Below are 19,039 nucleotides of genomic sequence, written 5' to 3' on the forward strand. Positions count from 1 at the left end.
TCCGGAACAATAAAATGGGATATTGGTATACTAAATATAAAAAAAAATAGCCCTTACACCTTACATTTATCCATAATGTAATTGCAATTATGACATAGACTTATGATATTTACGGTTCCAAAATAGATTTCATTTCCCGTTTCTGTTTTTTCTGCCCATCTGTAATTTAATTTTTATTTTTTCGTCTCACATTATTCCTCTTTTCTCTTTATTGGTAAAGAATAAAACACAAAATATTATACTTCATACGATGCGACGAAGATTTTTTCCCTTGCAATACACCCATAGTCGTGCATAAATAAAAACATTTCATTCCTATTAAAATGCATACCACATCGCATAAATCATTCTTCTGTTAGAATCTTCTATATTTGGATAGAAGTAAAAAAGGGGTTCCGTTCGAAATTCTGCCCATATTCTAGAGTTAGACAGAAATATTCACTGACCTCTGCCCAGTCATAGCTCACGGAACGAGAGCACGGTACCCCTATGGAGTAAATGAAGGGAACTCCAGAGTTCTACAGAAACATTTCCGAGGTTGACAAGATACCCTTGAAGAATGTCGGAGGTTACATCGACCTAAATGCTGTAAAATACCACTCAAGAACGCCCCCAGTAATTTGAAGAATACAAATAATACAAATAATTTCTTCTAGTTGTTTATATGAGGTTTAAGCGTTGATTATCCTTTTGAAATCGACTTAATAAACATGTAATTTCATTCGCTCTGACAAGACCATTTGTAAATCCAACTAAGTAAGCTTATGCGTTAGTAATAGGAGGGGTTTTAAGATAATCGATATAAAATCAAATTCTATTATCTTTCATCAATTTTATTCTTAAAAACTACGTTTCTAAATGTCTAGTCTCTGTTTACATGCAGAAAACACAACCACCATTACTGTTATTCGTGTTTAGATTAAAGCACACATACCATTATTTGTTCAGTTCACAAATTTTTTATTTGTGTCTTTGTTTTCCTAACCAAAGCCCGACTTGGTTGTTATTAAATCTTTTGTTTAATGTTTTTTTAAATATCTAATATATTTAGCTTAACACGCATATATTCATCATCATCCTTTTTTTGATACGTCCATGTTTAAATTAGAATTTTATAAGATAATAGAAAATTACGTTCTATTTCTTGTTTTTATTTGTAAAGTTTTAATTCCCATTAAAAAAACATTAACCAAACTATATGATAAAACTAGTTTGTGGTAAGTAAAATAAAAAAAAACAACAAAAAAATGAACGGTTCAACGTTCGAGTGCACAGCTCAACGAAATTTCTGGCCACGCTTATGGCCTTTATATGGTTTCAAGTGAAAGCTACGTCATGTCACCTCACGTCTTCGAAGTTGTCTTGAAAGTCAACACCAAAGTGTACCTAGATGTGCTGAAGAGTGTGGGGATAAAATAATGCAATCAGGTGGCCGATGGCGAACCCGGCGTGTGGTAGCAAGACTTGGCACCGGCTCACAAGTCCAAAGAGACTTGTCTCAAGAAGAAGTGCTTCTCCCCGACGTAAACTCGCTAAACTACTTCGTTTGGTCATATGTAGAGAACATCATTATTACATTCCCCAACATCCGCCAAGTATTCGCCAAGCTCCCGCCGGCGCTCGTAACAAAAGCATTCTCCCAGTTACGGACCCGTTTTGAGGCGGTGATTGAGGCTGAAGGCAGTACATTAAATAGATGTCAGCTCTACTACATGATCGAGTTCAATTGATTTTTTTTCAATAAAAGTTTTAAAATAAAGCTTTAGTATTGTATTCTTTAGGGCGACAAATTTATTTTCCACCTTGTAACGTACAGACTTCCTTTAGATACATATATATGTGATGTGAAGTATCTGTTTTTTTTCTGATCGAAAAGTCAACAGCTTAGTACGCAAATAATGCAAAATCTATGATGTCTACCTTTCTAAAGACCATTCAAGGAATATATATATATATATATATATATATATATATATATATATATATATATATATATATATATATATATATATATATTATTTACTTTGAGGGCCCGCAATTGCATAATAATCTCATATACGCCTACGGTTTCTGTTGGAAATGTTGTTCATCTTGCGCCAGAAAAATGTCTCTAGCACACTATTTCGTCGCTGATTTAAATTGACTCGGCGGAGAGCCGGTTTGACAGTTTATTGCTAGAGGTCGGAATGGACTTCCAGATGAAGTAAATTCGCCGCCGACCCAATAATTCAAGGCGACATCGAACAAGTGCTGGACTATTGAGTCCTCGACTCCTCTTATATGCAAGATTTCATAACCAGTTCCACACATGGCTACTGACACATGCTTTATTATTATTTTCGAAATGTATTTAATTGCATCGAATATAAATAAATAAAATATAATCTATAAAAATAGTTCGGTTTCGAAACAGCCGATAGAAATGGGAAGTGTAGCAGATTCATTAGAAGAAAACAAATTCATATATAAGTATACGGATATACTTATCCCAAGTAAGCAACAAAAAACGTTTGCTTTTCTCTCGTCAGATTTACATAATAGAATTATATACTTAGAAACTTCCCATCGTCACTGCTGTAATTTCATACAAATTATAGTGCTTGATTTTATTGCGCATATATTGGCGACACTCCTTCAATCGATTAACGAATATTTCCGCTTATTGTTTTTATTTTTCTGTGGCTTGATTTACTTCTAAATGAGATAAATAAACAAGACGCAGCCACACTAAAATAAGCTTGTCGTACTGACTCATCATCACAACAGCGCAGTCACTTTTTTTTTACACGGTGGTCACCACTTATCAAGACCCGGAAGCCACTCAGGGATAAGGGTTATTGCAAGTACAGTACGTTAGTGTGGAGATTTAATGAAGTGTTTACTTTAGGGGCGGTTCATTAGGAATTTGTTAACGTTGGACTTGAAGACATCCAGGTTGTAGTCAGGTGGGAAGCAGGCACACGGAACAGTTCCACAGGCGTGCAGTTCTAAGAAAGAAGCTTTATTCATGGAATCCACGTTTTGATTTAGGCACAGGTAAAGAGTGGGGAAAATTTTTCACAGTGGATTCAGCTAGACGGGTGTTTTTCATGAAAGATTGGCGAGGGAGGACCAGAGATTGGAGTTCAGACGAGCACCTGCCATGGAAATAACGATAAAACAAGGATAGGCTCGCAACGTCTCTTCTGTGGGAGAGAGGTTGCAGGGTAGATAAAAGGGCATCCCCCACTAAGCCATGAAGTCTATTTTGTACTCTGTCAAGGCAGGATAGGCTGTTTTTAGCAGCTCCTGCCCATTTATGGCAGCAGTATTCCATCCTTGGAAGTACTTGGCTTTTATATAGATAGAGAATTGCATCAGTAGTGAGATATCTTCTGGAGCGGTAGAATGATCCCACCATCTTTCCACCGACCTTGGCAACAGACTTGATGTACGTGTTCCATTTCAGATCAGGAGTAAAGGACAAACCCAGGAGCTTGTCAAAACATTGGGCTTCTCCTAGACGAGAGCCATCTATTTCAATTGATGCCAGATGGGGATCAGAGTTAATGATGTAAAGATGTCTTATGTTTGTTCTTATTTCCTTAAGGAAAACTATGTAGCCGATGTCGAAAGGGGTTTCTAACTATTTCAAACAAAAAAGTATAAATATATATTTTTCCTATAATCTATTGTTGATACCATTCTGAAATTTTTGGAGGAGATGTGAAACGTGTGTTATGTTGATTAATTGGACTCTTATTCTCATCTTTAGTGTTATACGAACAGCTTCTCGGTCGTTGCAACCATCGACCTTCTTTAGGTGTTGAAAACATGCTTTTTTTCTTTACTAAAGAAAAGAGGGTTAGCTCTGCATTACAATAAATTCAAACCGTGGGATTGGGAGTGAGTCTGTAGATCATAAAGATGGTTCAATCTTCAGGGGTCACTAAAATATTTTTAAGTTTTTCCTGACTCGATTTTTCGGGATATCTATACTTATTGTAAATATTACTGAAAAAATGTTTTACAGTTAATTGTATTTAATTATGTATTGCGGACAGTTATACTTATCTTGATAGTCGTTCTTTCAAGACATTTCGGCAAACTGTTCCTCTGACCTACTTCACAGAAACAGCTGGCTGAAACGTCATGAAACAACAACTATAAAGATGAGGATAACATTCCGCAAACATTTACTCATCTCAAAGGATTTCAATAAAAAAATAATACTTTCATTTATTCTTTAAAGATTACATAATCTGATTTAAATCAGAATAAATGAAATGCATTGGTTTTGCAAGATGCTTGTTAGAGTAGAGGCAAGGTAACTACAAAAAAGGTTCATATATTAGGAGTAGAAAATAAAAAAAATTGTGAAAGATTCAAACAACAAAAACACATTAAGAAGATAAGGAAAAGAAAAGGTGAAGTAGAAGATTAAACGTCGCGACAGAAACAATAAACCTTTTCATCAGTTTATCCACATTCACTATTCTACGTGGCTTAAATACGATTATACGTTAAATAATAAAATTTGAATTTGCTTTCGAGGTAGATTCTTTCAACGATTCTATTCAGGCTTTGTGTTATGTTTTAATCGGGTAATGACGATATACGGATCCTGCTAGTTTACTATATTTTCCGCCATAGATAGCTTGAATACCTGTTGCCTCAGCGACCCTTTCTCTGTAATCATCGAACCGTGATTTGCACAGGCTAATCCAGCAAATGATGAATACAAATTTATTTGTAACAACCGTCTTCCCTTCCAATTCTATAACAGAATACAGATGTCTTCCTTGACAGTTTTGTACGCTACTTGACAGTAGTCCAACGGCAACTTGCAAAAATGATTCTTTAGTCATAGCCACCATGCATAACTGAAACCGAGCAGACAGATCACAGTGAGGTCTCTAATTACAAAGACGTAAACCCGGAAAATGACGGGCGAACAAAAGGGACAAGGAAGTCAACCGTTGATTCTGATATCAATAGTCAATTTTGTTTCTGACATGAAAGAACTCGGCCATCTGTGTTTAGTTTTTTTTATTATTCACGTGCGTTCTCGCATGTTTGCAAACGATTTTGTCCGCCAGTTCATCTTTTGATGGTTGGTCAATCAGTCACGTTTCATTTTTAAGAGTGTGTGCGTCTGATCTCATATATGTACACATATTTCCCTCACTTGGTAATAGCAGTTGTGTTAGTCTGTCACGATTTTGTTTTAATATAAAATAAATATAAATATGAATAAATAATATACATTTTAGTTACTCTGTAACTTGAAAATTTGTTATTTTTTATTTAATTTTTTTTACTAATGTCTCAACGCATCAAGGTTGAAAGCAACTCCAGTATATAATATGATTAAAAACATGAGCAATTTTTTTAAAGATACGAATGGTTTAGTGTTTGGTTGCATTGTTTTTTTTTTATTGCCGCGATAGCAAGCATTTTAGGTTTAATTAATTCTAAATTTGGTAATTACTTAAAAAGTGGCTTTCTGTTTCAAATACCATTTTCAAATATCTTTTCAAATACCATTTTCAAATATCTTTTCAAATACCATTTTCAAATACCATTTTCAAATATCTTTTCAAATACCATTTTCAAATACCATATTCAAATATCTTTTCAAATACCATTTTCAAATACCATTTTCAAATATCTTTTCAAATACCATTTTCAAATACCATTTTCAAATATCTTTTCAAATACCATTTTCAAATACCATTTTCAAATATCTTTTCAAATACCATTTTCAAATACCATTTTCAAATATCTTTTCAAGTTGCTTGGTGTACTTGTTTTGTTTCACCGCTTATACAGAACTTCGGGTCCAATAAATTTTGAAAATGGTCGTATGCTTCAAATTATTTTATATCTTCAAATAGTTTTCATAGTTTAGGGATTTTATTGAGAAAAAAAAATTGTTGATTAAAATTTAGCTTTTCCGAAATCTGAATGAGTTTTGCTAAACGAAGAGAAAAAACCAATAACATTTACTGCATTTATGCGAAATAGCCAATATCTTTAGAGAGACTGATCTAGTAGAACCAGATCAGTAGTTTATGACACGTATTTCTCCGCCTCTTGGAAAACACATGTTGTAGTCTACAGGAAATCAGTCCCGTAAAAATGTGTTCCACTGATGGAAAGCTTCAGAAAGTAAATCTCTTCATAAATATTTTATTTGACATTAAGAGTACATGGAAAGAAAGCGAAGTCATTTTCTGTTGTGACAGAAAGACGAATTCCTGATGTAATTGTTTGCCACGGTTAGATGCTAAATATGCTTTACTGTTGATATTGAATAAACACATCTTAAGAATTGCGATCTGTTATTAATACGTCGTAATTCTTTCTTGATTCCTTTCGATACATGATTATCTTTCCTGTTTCTTACGTCTGTCGGCCATTTTTGTTAGTATAGTTTTTTTTTGTTATTGTTCTGGTTTAAATGATTCTGGGATTTCTGATTGATGGGGCATGTAATTGGAGGCAAAGTCCGAATAGTTAAAGGGATGACAAAGGAGAATATCGTGTGGACAGAATTCGCCAACCATTGCTATATCAGACTTCAATAGTATCAAATGTAATAACCCCATCACATGGAGACATGAAACCGAATCCTCTACATTCAATTGCTCGTATTCACCTGGGATTTGATTTAGTCTCGTACAAAGTAATTCTTGGTTATCATCATTATATACGTCAATCAAAGAACAATAACGGAACAATGAGCATCTCAAGTATCTACATTAATGATGTTGATAAGAAAGTTCTTGCTGTTTTTAACTTTTAAATTCAGATGAACATACCTCGACTGAAAATAAAATATATTTATAGAAATAACCACCATCAGGATCAACAAAAATTTGCCAACGCAAAATAAGTATATCTATGCCAGTAACGTAACAATATTGTATTCGCGTGACGCTGAAGACGTTTTTAATATCGTTTAGGTTTTTGAAGCATTTCTCACGCAGAAAGTTGTCGAGATGCTTGGAAAGGTAGTAGTAGGTATGTGAGAGGTCTGGATGTTACGGCGGATGAGACAGAGTTTTATAGCCCAATTCGTTCAACTCATGCAGAGTCGGTTGAGCAAGGAACTGTCGAACATTGTCATCGAGGAGAATTGAGCATTTTCTCTTGACTAATGCTGAGTGTTGTTGTCAAAGTTTTTTATATACATTTCCTCCATTTATTGACAGTACTTCGCCGCCGTAATAGTTTCGCCTGCATTCATATAACTGTAATAGATGAAACTAGTCGCGGACCACCAATTATTCTGCAAGACTTTCTTATAGTGCAACTCCGGTTTCGGGAGGTGTCGGGAAGTTTTAATGGCGTCTTGCCGCTTAGCTGAGCGTCGCTGTTTTTCGTAAAAAAACATTTTTACTGAGGAAATCAGGTTGAGAGACGGGTCATTATTCGTGCGTAAAAGAAGGGAAGATGATACTTCATAACAGCGTTTCTTTTGGCTGTCTTTCAATTCGTGAGGAACTCATTTATCAAGGTAATTTTCTTTCCACTCTCTCAAGTTAATAGAAATCGTCGTATACATGACGTCTAATTCAAAACCAGTTCTTGAATAGTTCTTGAATTGGCTTGGACTAAGGCTCTTAATGGATCGTTGTTAACATCCGATGGCCGACCACTATGTCCATTATCTTCAGGACTGTCGTTTCTCCCACGAAATTTCTTACGCTACTATTATACAGTACGCTCAGTAGATCTTCGGACTATTCAATGTATCTAAAGACGTACTTGTTTTGAAACGATTGAAATTCAAACGCTTAGATAGTGTGGAAAAAAACTATTTAGAGGGTAAAGTAGATTACCCGGTGATAGCGTAAGCTCCGAGGGGTTGCAAAGGATGCCTTATGCGACCCCCCCCCCCTACTGGGTCGAGTAACAAGTTTTGTAGTACGGCGAGCAGCGAGTAACTAATTTGTGCCAACCGTTCACCAGTAAGTCGTTAACAGAACTGGTGCTAGTCAGAGACACAATTCTTTTATAACAGAAGAATAGTGCCTCCCCCTACTCCTCCAAGTCTTTAAGAGACTCGTTCTCTCAACCAGTCAGATTAGAATTCCGCCCTCGAGGCCGGCGCCACCAAGTAAGCAATCTCCTTTTTTTATTTTTATTTTTATTTTTATTTTTATTTTCTCACACACTCCCGACAAAAACGAGAAAAAAAAACAAAAGGTAGAAGAGAGAAAAGAAAAAGAAAAAGTTACATAAAAATGACAGACCACCAAAATACTTAATCAAAAAACAACTGTTCGTACAATATAGCAGTAGTCTATCAGTCCAGATATCAATCAAGCAGGCAGCAGGCTAGGTCTACCCCGTCGTTTTTTAAGGGGCGCACATTCTGGGCAATACCACTTTTGCCTGTTGGGAGGTTCTGAGTCGATACCGACACATCGGAAATGGTACCAATCGTCGCACGAGTCACACCCGATCATATTCTGATTCTGCTGCGGAGAGCTGCACAGGGGACACAACCAGACCTGCTCTTCAACACTAGGGGGTGAATCCAACGTCTCCCCTCCCTCCGCAACAGGAGGTCCTTCAGGAGTCCTAGAAAGCTCTAAGGGGTACAGATGTTTCAGGGAATGTACTTCCTCCAAGCCCTCCCCTTTTTGTACACGTGCTGCTCTAACGACACCATCATGGCCTGGAATCAGTTCAGTAATAGTTCCTAAGACCCAAAACGGTCTGGGTTTCAAAGGACTCTTAATCAGCACAACATCATCCTTCTGGAGGCGGGTTCTTGTACTGAGTCGGGATCGACCAGGAATCTTCCTTCCCAGCTCTAGCAGGTACTCCTCATACCATAGTTTGTGGAAATCTGTCAGACATTGGTCCCTAAGTTCCAAGGTTTGAATTAGCCTCTCCCTGCTGGGAGGCAACAAGGTTGTTCTATCCTCTCTATCCAGTCGTATCAATAGCCCGGGGCTCTGATTGGGCTTAAGGAACATATTAGGGGTAATTGGAGTAGCATTTTTGTCGGCTGACACCTGGTAAGTAAGAGGCCGGTTATTAACAGACCTCCGAATATCCGATAACACTGTCAGAAGGGTAAAGTAATCCAATCTACCCCTGCCAAGAATCTTAAATAGGCAATTCTTCATGGTCTTGATACATCGCTCCCATGTTCCTCCATATCAAGGAGAGAACAAGGGAATAGTTTTAAGTTTTAACTTACAAGGACCGTATTTTCTTTGATAGTCCGTAAAAAGAGAGAGACGATCGAAAATCTTTCCACTTCCTATAAACGTTTTCGCGTTGTCACTATAAAGGGTTTCGGGAACGCCATATCGGTTAGTAAATCGAACCAGTGCCTGGAAGAAAGAGGGTACGCTCATGTTGGGAACTACTTCAATGTGTATTGCTCTGATATTCAAACAAGTGAACAGGAGCAAGTACATTTTCGTATCTCGTTTCCCGTCACTCATCCAAAGATGGCCAGTAAAATCAATCCCAGTGTGTTGATAGGGGACTCTGAAATCGGTACGGTGCGACGGCAGGGCAGCAGCAGCATTCGGCGTCACTGGCGTTGAATTATAACGTTTACATCTGGCACAAACAGCCAGTACCTTATTCACAGCTTGTCTACCCTGCGGGAGCCAATAACCGCTTCGCCTCAACTCCGCCAGAGTTGACCCAGTTCCAAGGTGGCAACACCTTTCATGACAATCTAAAATGATGAGTCTGGTAACAGGATGATGTTTCCCTATCAGAATGGGGTTTTTAACTTCATAGCCAAAGTGGGAAGATTGGTTGATTCTTCCCCGAGATCGAATCAAACCGTCAGAGTCCAGAAAAAGATCCAGAGCACGAACCCTAACTGGCATGGGTTTGCCACTCGGCTCCTTTAGGTACTCCACTTCCACGGGAAATTCTTGCCGTTGCACTGTCTTCATAAGGTAGATCGCTGCCTTAGAGTTGTAGTCCCATTGTCGATTAAATCGGATGGCTAGGAACTTAAACACCAAGGCAGTAACAGTCAGTAAACCAGAGAATGAGCAAAACCTCTGAAAAGGTATGGCCGAAGTGTACTCTTGATCATGGATCAAATAACAATTTGCTGAACTGCGGGTCATTCGCTGGCATATCGCACTCAAACAGGGCATATCCTGTCCTGGCCATTGAGATATTCCTTCGCATAGCCAGGAAGGGCCTGAACACCAAAATTCCATCTTGGATTGGAACTTTCACAATGTTAATCCTCTTGTTAACAAATCCGCCGGGTTGAGTGTACTATCAACATATCTGAAGAGAGTCTTCAAGCCATAGCGAGACTCCAACTCCACTTTCATCTGCAGAATGTCTTTAAGTCTATTTTTTGCAAAAACATTTTTGCTAGCCATGTTTTGAGATAAAATCCAGGACAAGACCACCTGTGCATCCGTGGCTATACACAAATTCTCGGGAACAAATCCTTCACAATTGTCCAGGATTGTGGGGAGACACTTGAAGGCGAGGAAAACGGCCATTAGTTCCAACACAGGCAAAGTCTTGTCCTTCATAGGTGCCACCTTAGCTTTCGCAAATAATAAGGATGACCGACCATTTTGTACGATATACACGGCAAACCCATATGCTTCCTTGGACGCGTCGCAAAACAGGTACATATCTCCAGGCAGCCCTGCCATAAGCGCCTTGCGCAAAAAACGGAAATCACTCAACCCTGAAAGGTCCCTGGCTAGCTCTCTCCAATCGCTCAAGATCCCTGGCTGGAGTGGATCATCCCAACCTGCACCATTCTTCCACATAGACCTGATTAGCACTCTACTGCGGATAGTAACCGGGAGACATAGGGACAACGGATCGAAGACCTTAGCTGACTCTGAAAGAACACCTCTCTTAGTTGTCACGTCAGGATTGCACTTTACCGGAGCGACATACAACTCCTCCGAATGTGGGGAGTATCGGTAGCCCAGTACTCTCTCCCACTCCTCTTCATGGATACTTAGAGTACCATCCTCCTTCATCCTATTGCGGAGCGCCTGACTGTTTGAGTTGCATGACTGGATAATAAAGCCCCCTTCCAGCAAACGCCCTCTAACAAGGGAATACAATGTAGTAAGCTCACTCGCGTCTGCCACGGATGCCACAAGGTTATCCACATAAAACCGGTCCTCCATCATTCTGCGGCAAGCATCCTGAGGGTATTTTGCCGCATGCAATTTTAAGATGCACCCCAACACAAATAGGCTGGAAGTAAACCCGAATATCAAGGTGGTGTAGCGGAAGCAGCGCAAACAATTTCCTTGTTTAAGAAAAAAGCAAAACCGGTTCCTATCCGCCTCCAGCTTAAGCCGAATCATTAGGAAGGCTCGGCGAATGTCTGCTAGTAGCACATAATTGTTGGCTCTAAAGGCCAGCAACAACTTGAAGATGTCCCCTGTTAAGTTAACGCCAGAATATGCTGCTTCGTTCAGCGATAATCCATCTCCTGTCTTCAAACTACAGTTGAACACTGGTCTTATCCTGGTAGTTGCCGTAGGGTCCGACTTGAAAACTGGTCTATGTGGTATCCACACATATTTGTCGAACTCCTGAGGGGAGACAAAAATCTCTTCAATTATACGCTCCTCCTGTTGCTAACGAAACACCTCCAAGTATTCATCATATATTTTTCTTTTAGTCAATTTTGCTGCTACCCGGTCTAAAACATGCAAGGAAGTTGCATGATTAGAGGGGACTCTGGCTAATCTATCGTGATGCCAGGGGAGCTCCACATAATAGCTTCTATCCCGAAGCTCTACCGTTTCCTCAAATCGCTTCATCTGAACTTTATCGTAATCAGAAAAGTCCTCCTGACTGGGAAGCCCCAGAGATTCCAACGTAAACATTTGTTCTAGTCCTCTTTGTACCATACTGCCAGGAAAGCACTCCGCCATGGGATCCAAGTATGTTGATTGTGTTTCAAGGACAAAATATAAATGTGATGAATCGACCTGGGGGGTATGTTCCATTACCGAATTAAACGAGAGGTGAGTACCATCAGAGAGGGGCTTATCTTCCAAGAAAAAAGAGTCCACTGCTCCAAACGGGACCAATCCAGGCCCATCCATTCAAACACGGGATCAGCTTCAATGAGTCCAGGTGTTCAATCAGGTCTAACCCAATTATTCCCTTGATCGGTATTAAATCCTTTCCGGTCTCAAACTGGCCGGCCAAAGCATATTTTGCATCCTGAAAGACACGCAATAGAGATTCCAGGTTGGCCACTCGAACCGACAAGTCCATACCATCGGCTACCAAGACAGGAGATGTCACAGTCCTTCCAGAACCCAAGTCAACTCCCAGGACTACCTCTGTGAACCCACGCTGACACTCACCTAGAAAGGTAGACAATCTCAGCTGACAATTGACACCAAGGGTTTCGATTGGGCACAAAGTTCTCAGTACATCTGCCGCCAGATATGTCCGCCCGCTACCCGTGTCCAGTAGGCAATTCACTGACACTGTCTTTGGTCCACAAGAGAATGTAACTGAGAGAATGGGTGGCAACGTGCGGGAATACCCGGTTGAAGTTGCATTGTTCACATCCACATGAAAAGAAGGAGTAATAGCGTTCCCCTTACCAAACTTTTGAGACGTATTCTGTCTTACTGTTGATGTAAATGCAGTGGAGACACCGCCCTTAATCTGCAATCTCTTTATTGCTTCTCCAGTTAGTCTCAATATGGAGGACAAAGGTGGCACCCGTCTATTTGTTAGCGCTATTATCTCGCCTTTCAGTTCGAGAGGAAATTTCCTAAATAGAATCTTAGCCATCAGTCTGGCTCCGCCAGAATCGTCCAAAGAAAAGTCACACGAAAAGGAATTCCCCAGCTCTTCCAACAGCGATGCCGTCCTGGAAACGAAGTCCCCCAGCTCAAAAAGGGCTCCACCTTTCTTTGGTACATAGTCCAGAATATCCTGGAAGATTTGGTCAATGATTTCATCCAGGTCCAGATACTCCCTCCTCAGTATAGCCATGGCTTGCTGGTAATTGGTGTCAGTGCAACTCAGGTGATTTACCAGCCTCAAGGCTCTGTCTGAGAGTGAACACTTCAAGAAGTTCAACCTCTCGGCATCATTGGCCATGCCGATCACGCAGTTCTCAAACCTAGTCAAGAAGTTTCTGAAACTCATGCGGTCGGACTCCATTTCCTGTCCGCTAAATGTAGGCCCTGTGATCTGTATACGTGGGGGTTTAACAATGAAGAAAGAACCTCTCCCGGTAGTTTGCAGAAGCCCTTGAGAACTCAAAGGCAGATTCCGAGTAAGGGCTGGGCTCTGGCTGTCGGTATGCTTGATCCAAATCGCCCAAGTCTTCATAATAATCCTTTAGTTGAGGCAGCCAAGCACCCTCAATCTCGGCAGGTGTACTCTCATCAAAGGAGCCTAACTCCAGCTGTGTGATACAAGTCTCTAACTCGACAATGAATTGTCGAATCTCCGTCCTTAAGAATGAGTACGCCGATGGCCTAACTCCATCACGACACATCTTCAGTCGTCCCTGAATCTTCTGAGTCAATGACTCCCTTCTGCGTAGGAGCTGCTCTTTCGTGACGTTCATGACAGTAGTTAACCGACGAAAGAGTAAGCAGCAAAACCTTTGCAAGATGTGGGAAAAAACTATTTAGAGGGTAAAGTAGATTACCCGGTGATAGCGTAAGCTCCGAGGGGTTGCAAAGGATGCCCTATGCGACCCCCCCTACTGGGTCGAGTAACAAGTTTTGTAGTACGGCGAGCAGCAAGTAACTAATTTGTGCCAACCGTTCACCAGTAAGTCGTTAACAGAACTGGTGCTAGTCAGAGACACAATTCTTTTATAACAGAAGAATAGTGCCTCCCCCTACTCCTCCAAGTCTATAAGAGACTCGTTCTCTCAACCAGTCAGATTAGAATTCCGCCCTCGAGGCCGGCGCCACCAAGTAAGCAATCTCCTTTTTTTATTTTTATTTTTATTTTCTCACAATAGAGCGACAAACGTTATATTAAATGATATATAATGCAAAGGTATTATAACGGAAATTATTTGAAAATACACCGTTTGCAATCCAAATTTTAAATTTTGTAAGAACTTTAGCGTTCACCTGATAGCTTATGAAAACATGCCAAGTATTCCTGGCACGTTTGGATGAGCAGATTGTTGTCGAAGCTCCATCTCTGATTTAAACATTTTCTGAGCCAATTTAATTTGACAATTTTCTAATATTACGCACCAAGCAATTAATGAATGTATTGCATATTATAACCTTTGATCTGTTGTGATATGGTTTCCATTCAACATCAGGCTATTTCCTTTAGTTATGTCTTCTTATCTCCAAAAGGAAATGCGTTCGTTTCTCGTGTTGAATATACTTGGGTCACTTATACAGATTTAGTAGTAAGCATCCTAACTGCCAAATGTATATACTGGATACATCGCAAATGTATGAACTGCCATATTGCTATTAGTTATAGGGATATGCTTAAAGTTTCGTCGAAATATTTATGTAATTCAAATAATATATTCTCATTTATTTATTGAAAAAAAAACTCTCCACGGCAATTAAACTGAACATTATTAAAATCACAACGAGTGAAAGTGTTTAGGCAAATAGTTTTATCAATGGTCATTAACACATAATAATAATTTTTATAATCTGAAGATATGATGTTCAATTAATGATATCGGAATTCAATATTTATTTTAAGGTAATTGAACCTTATAGAATTGTAGAGAAATTATCGATAGGTAGTAACCCGTACACATCATGCTACATTAAACTTGCATGACAATTTATATATTTAGTTTATTAATGCTTGAATAAGGGTTTACATTTATGGACTGATATTACGTAATTTAAATTATACTAGCATCTTTATTATTTTATGTGAATTAATTCCATAATATTAACCGTCTATTATTTATGGGATAATCTTGATTCTAAACACCTAATAACACGCAAAACATTACGGTATGTGAGAGAGTAAAAACTAATTAATACTTTTTCATGACTCGATATTTTGAATTTAATTTTAATAACTAAATATATTCATTCAAGAAAAATCCTCTATCTTCCTGTTTTTTTACTGTTCAAATTAGAATTGAGATATCGCAGTGTTTAAAAAATAGCACGTTTTTCACCTAAGTTTAACACATGTGCGAAATGAATTTCAAATATCGGTCTTCAACATTTGACGACGTGCATCAGTATTGTACGTAAAGTAAATATACATTAGCCAAAGTTTATTCATGAATGCCATTTTAATGGATCGCAAATTTAATTTTATAAATAGATATATTAAAAAAAAAATCATTTTTTCGACGGCCTCGTATTCGTTTATTCCTTTTCACACAGTTAATTAATTATTCTAGTATATTAATAAACTAATTATCATATATATTTATATGATGTTACTCTTAGTTTCCTTTAATATATTTCAACGTTGTTGAATTATTGTGTGCTATTATTCCAAAGAAATGCGTGAACAGACATTTACAGTGAAAAAACACTTTTCTTTTGTTTAAATGATTTACCCCGAATTGTACGCTTAATCTAGGAAAACAATATTTGGCGTGAATAGACACGTACGTTGTTTTAAATATTAAATAAAAAATCAAGTGAAATTTTTTACACTAAGGACCAGAGTCTTTTAAGATTATATGTCACTAAACTCTTGTTAAAAAATGAACGGCTAACTCAGAAGCGTATTCTTATTTTTAAATTTTCCGCTTAATCGATATTTTGAAGTATAAATAAGAAAACAGTTAACACCCATCAAATATTGAAATTTCTTTGGAAATTTTAATATTTTATATCCTGTATTTATGTAAATTCTATTTTTATATTATGAGGAAATTTAGTAAGCATTACATTAACTAATAGAATTATGCAAGCAATGGAGTATATATCTACAATTTACGTACTATTCAGTTTAATCCTCCCTTCATTAGTCCGTTTGTTCCGCTTTGAAAACGGCCAAAAGATGTTTTGTATTGCAAAACATTTTCAATTATATAAAAAAAAAAAAAACTCGCAAACTTTAGTTCTTTTTTTAATTTTAATCTTGCAAACCTGGAAAAGAATATAAGAATGATCTCCCTTTTATCTTGCCTTTTTAATAATAATAATAATAATAATAATAATAATAATAATAATAATATTTATACTACTACTACTACTAATAATAATAATAAAAGATTATTAGTAATAATAATATCTGATCAATATTGTAATGTTGTGTGAAATTGTAATTGTGTTCGAATTTCGTCTACCGCTGTTCCTCACTGATTATAACAGTCAGCAAAACCTTACATCAAAAAGGGAACATTCAAAACAAACAAGGCAAAAAAGGAAAACATTGTCTGCTATAATACTGGACTGAACAGGTAAATTAAAGATTGTTTGTCACAATGTGAGTTTACTAATTGTATTTAACTGTGTAGCATAATATTACTTTCTGAATATTTTTAATTACTAATTAATTTGGACTTATGAGGGGCACTTCTATATTTAAAATACAATGGACATCATTTTCATAAAAAAAGGTTTAAAAGGTTGTATTTGTTGTCTTGTATTTGATTTTCTGTCAAAAAGTCACTAGTTTTGCGCTATTCAAGAAATTTATCAACTTTATAAAAATATTTATTGATTTAATGTACTTTACATTCGTGAAATTTCCGCGAGTCCTGCGTGTTATGTATAATTATGTCAATTAAAAGAGATTATAATAAATTTACGGGTTTATTAAAAAAAAAAACGATTTATTCTAAACCGTAATATGTGTTCGCATTATTTGGTTTTAATTCAAACGACCGTGCTGCAACGGATATAATTGCAAAGTTATAAGGATCAACCCTCAGTACGGCCAATAATAACAAAATTACGAATTATATCATACTTCTGTCCGGATCTTGCTGACAGGACTAGCACAAACTACCCTCGTGAATTAAATAACACGTGTTGTTCGAAATTACGTACCCGAATTCCCGAGTTTGACCATAGTGTTTTCGAGTTCAACGGTACACACAAAGAGGAGATTGGCAGAAAAGTTTTGAGAATGAGATTAAAAAATAGAACCAAGTTCGAGTAAAAACAAATACGAATCATCAATATAATAATGATGATAATAATAATAATAATAATAATAATAATAATAATAATAATAATAATAATATTCGGAAACGTTTTGTAAGCATTCTAAAATAATTATATGACAGTACTCATAATAGCATACGGATTTAAAGAGTCTATATTTCACATTAATTCCCCGATATTGCTCTAGTCTATATGATTTCTAAAAAGACATTGGATACGTACGGGAGGGAACACGTGAGTGTTGACAAGATCATAAGTGAATGTTATTATTCGTAGAAAGAACTTTATTTGAACTTATACACACATGCACGCACCCCATACACACATGCACGCACCCCCATACACACATGCACGCACCCCCATACACACATGCACGCACCCCATACACACATATAAACAAATTGAGCTTAAGTATTTGGATAATGTCAACACAGTGTTATTTCACTGCCCGCATAGCAGCAACCGAATAGCGCAACCATTAGAAGCCACGACTGTCGTTTGTCGGGTTTCGATCCGTGCTTGAGGTAGTTGCTTGTCTAGCCGCACTGATAAGCCGTGAAACAATGAAAGAGTACTGTATGTGGATAAAGATAATGCTCCGTATCTTGGGTTGAGCATATTGGGAAGTGATATACAAATTACCATTTGCGAATTAAGCGATGCTCTTTATGCATACATATTGAGCTTAGGTATTCGGACAATGTCAAAACATTGTTAATTCATTGCCCGCATTACAGCAGCCGAATAGCGCAAAGATTAAAAGTCCCGACTGTCGTTTGGGTGGTCGGGTTTCGATCCGTGCTTGAGGTAGTTGCTTGTTTAGCCGCAGTGATGAGCTGTGATACAGCGAAACAGTACTGTATGTGGATGACTATAGTAATCCACACACACACACACGCACATATATATATATACATATATACATATATATAAATATATATATATATGTGTGTGTGTGTGTGTGTGTGTGTGTGTGTGGATGACTATATATATAAAGAAACTCTCTCTCTCTCTCTCTCTCTCTATATATATATATATATATATATATATATATATATATATATATATATAAAGAAAGAAAATAATCAAGTTACGTGTTCATCAACGCTTCGATTTATCAGTTCTTTTGGGTGGATGAAATTAAGAAAATAAAATACCAGTACAATATTTAAAAATACATTTTGGTGTAATCAAATATATGACTATGCTCATTTCAGAAACGAAAAAAGTCGTTCGAAATTCACAAACGGCCACAACCTTGTGAAAGAAAGTAACATTTATTGACTTTTTGTACATTTTTTTAAAACATCATATAGCCGTTAATATATGTAAAAAAGATATGCTGCAATTCATATAATTCTTGAAACATATATGTCCATTATGATTGAAATATAGATGTTTAAAATAAATGAATTTTTAATTCAAGCACAATTTAACAAGGTTTCTGTGATTTATCTACAGAGTAAACTCATATTAAAATATCATAATTTCATATTAGACACAGTCTCACAATTTAGAAAGCATCTCATACATATAATTATTCAATAAATTACCAAACAAAAGGCATTCAATAAATTTCCATTATACATCCATATGTGAATTATAACAAATATATTTGTCCAAAATGAATACAAATTACATCAAATATTTTTAATTATATATACAACTATAATATAACATAATATTACGTTTGATTGTCGGTTGTGTTTAATATGAATAGCTTCAAATAGCCTAAAAACAATTGATATTTAAAAAAAATCTCTCTCAAAAAGCAGCAACAAAGAAATAACATAAGAAAGTACTAAATATATTTAAAAATATGAAGCATTTTTTTTGCCGTTATTTTGAATGCTAAATTTGTAGCACCTGAAGCCTTAATAGTAACACATTATTTTTCTGGAACTAACGTAAGTTATTTTAGACGTTTACAAATATAGCATACTGGGTTCTTTGTTGTTGAG

The sequence above is a fragment of the Euprymna scolopes genome, chromosome 4 (assembly GCF_053919585.1).
Source record: "Euprymna scolopes isolate OS-2025 chromosome 4, ASM5391958v1, whole genome shotgun sequence".
NCBI classification, from domain to species: Eukaryota; Metazoa; Mollusca; class Cephalopoda; order Sepiida; family Sepiolidae; genus Euprymna; species Euprymna scolopes.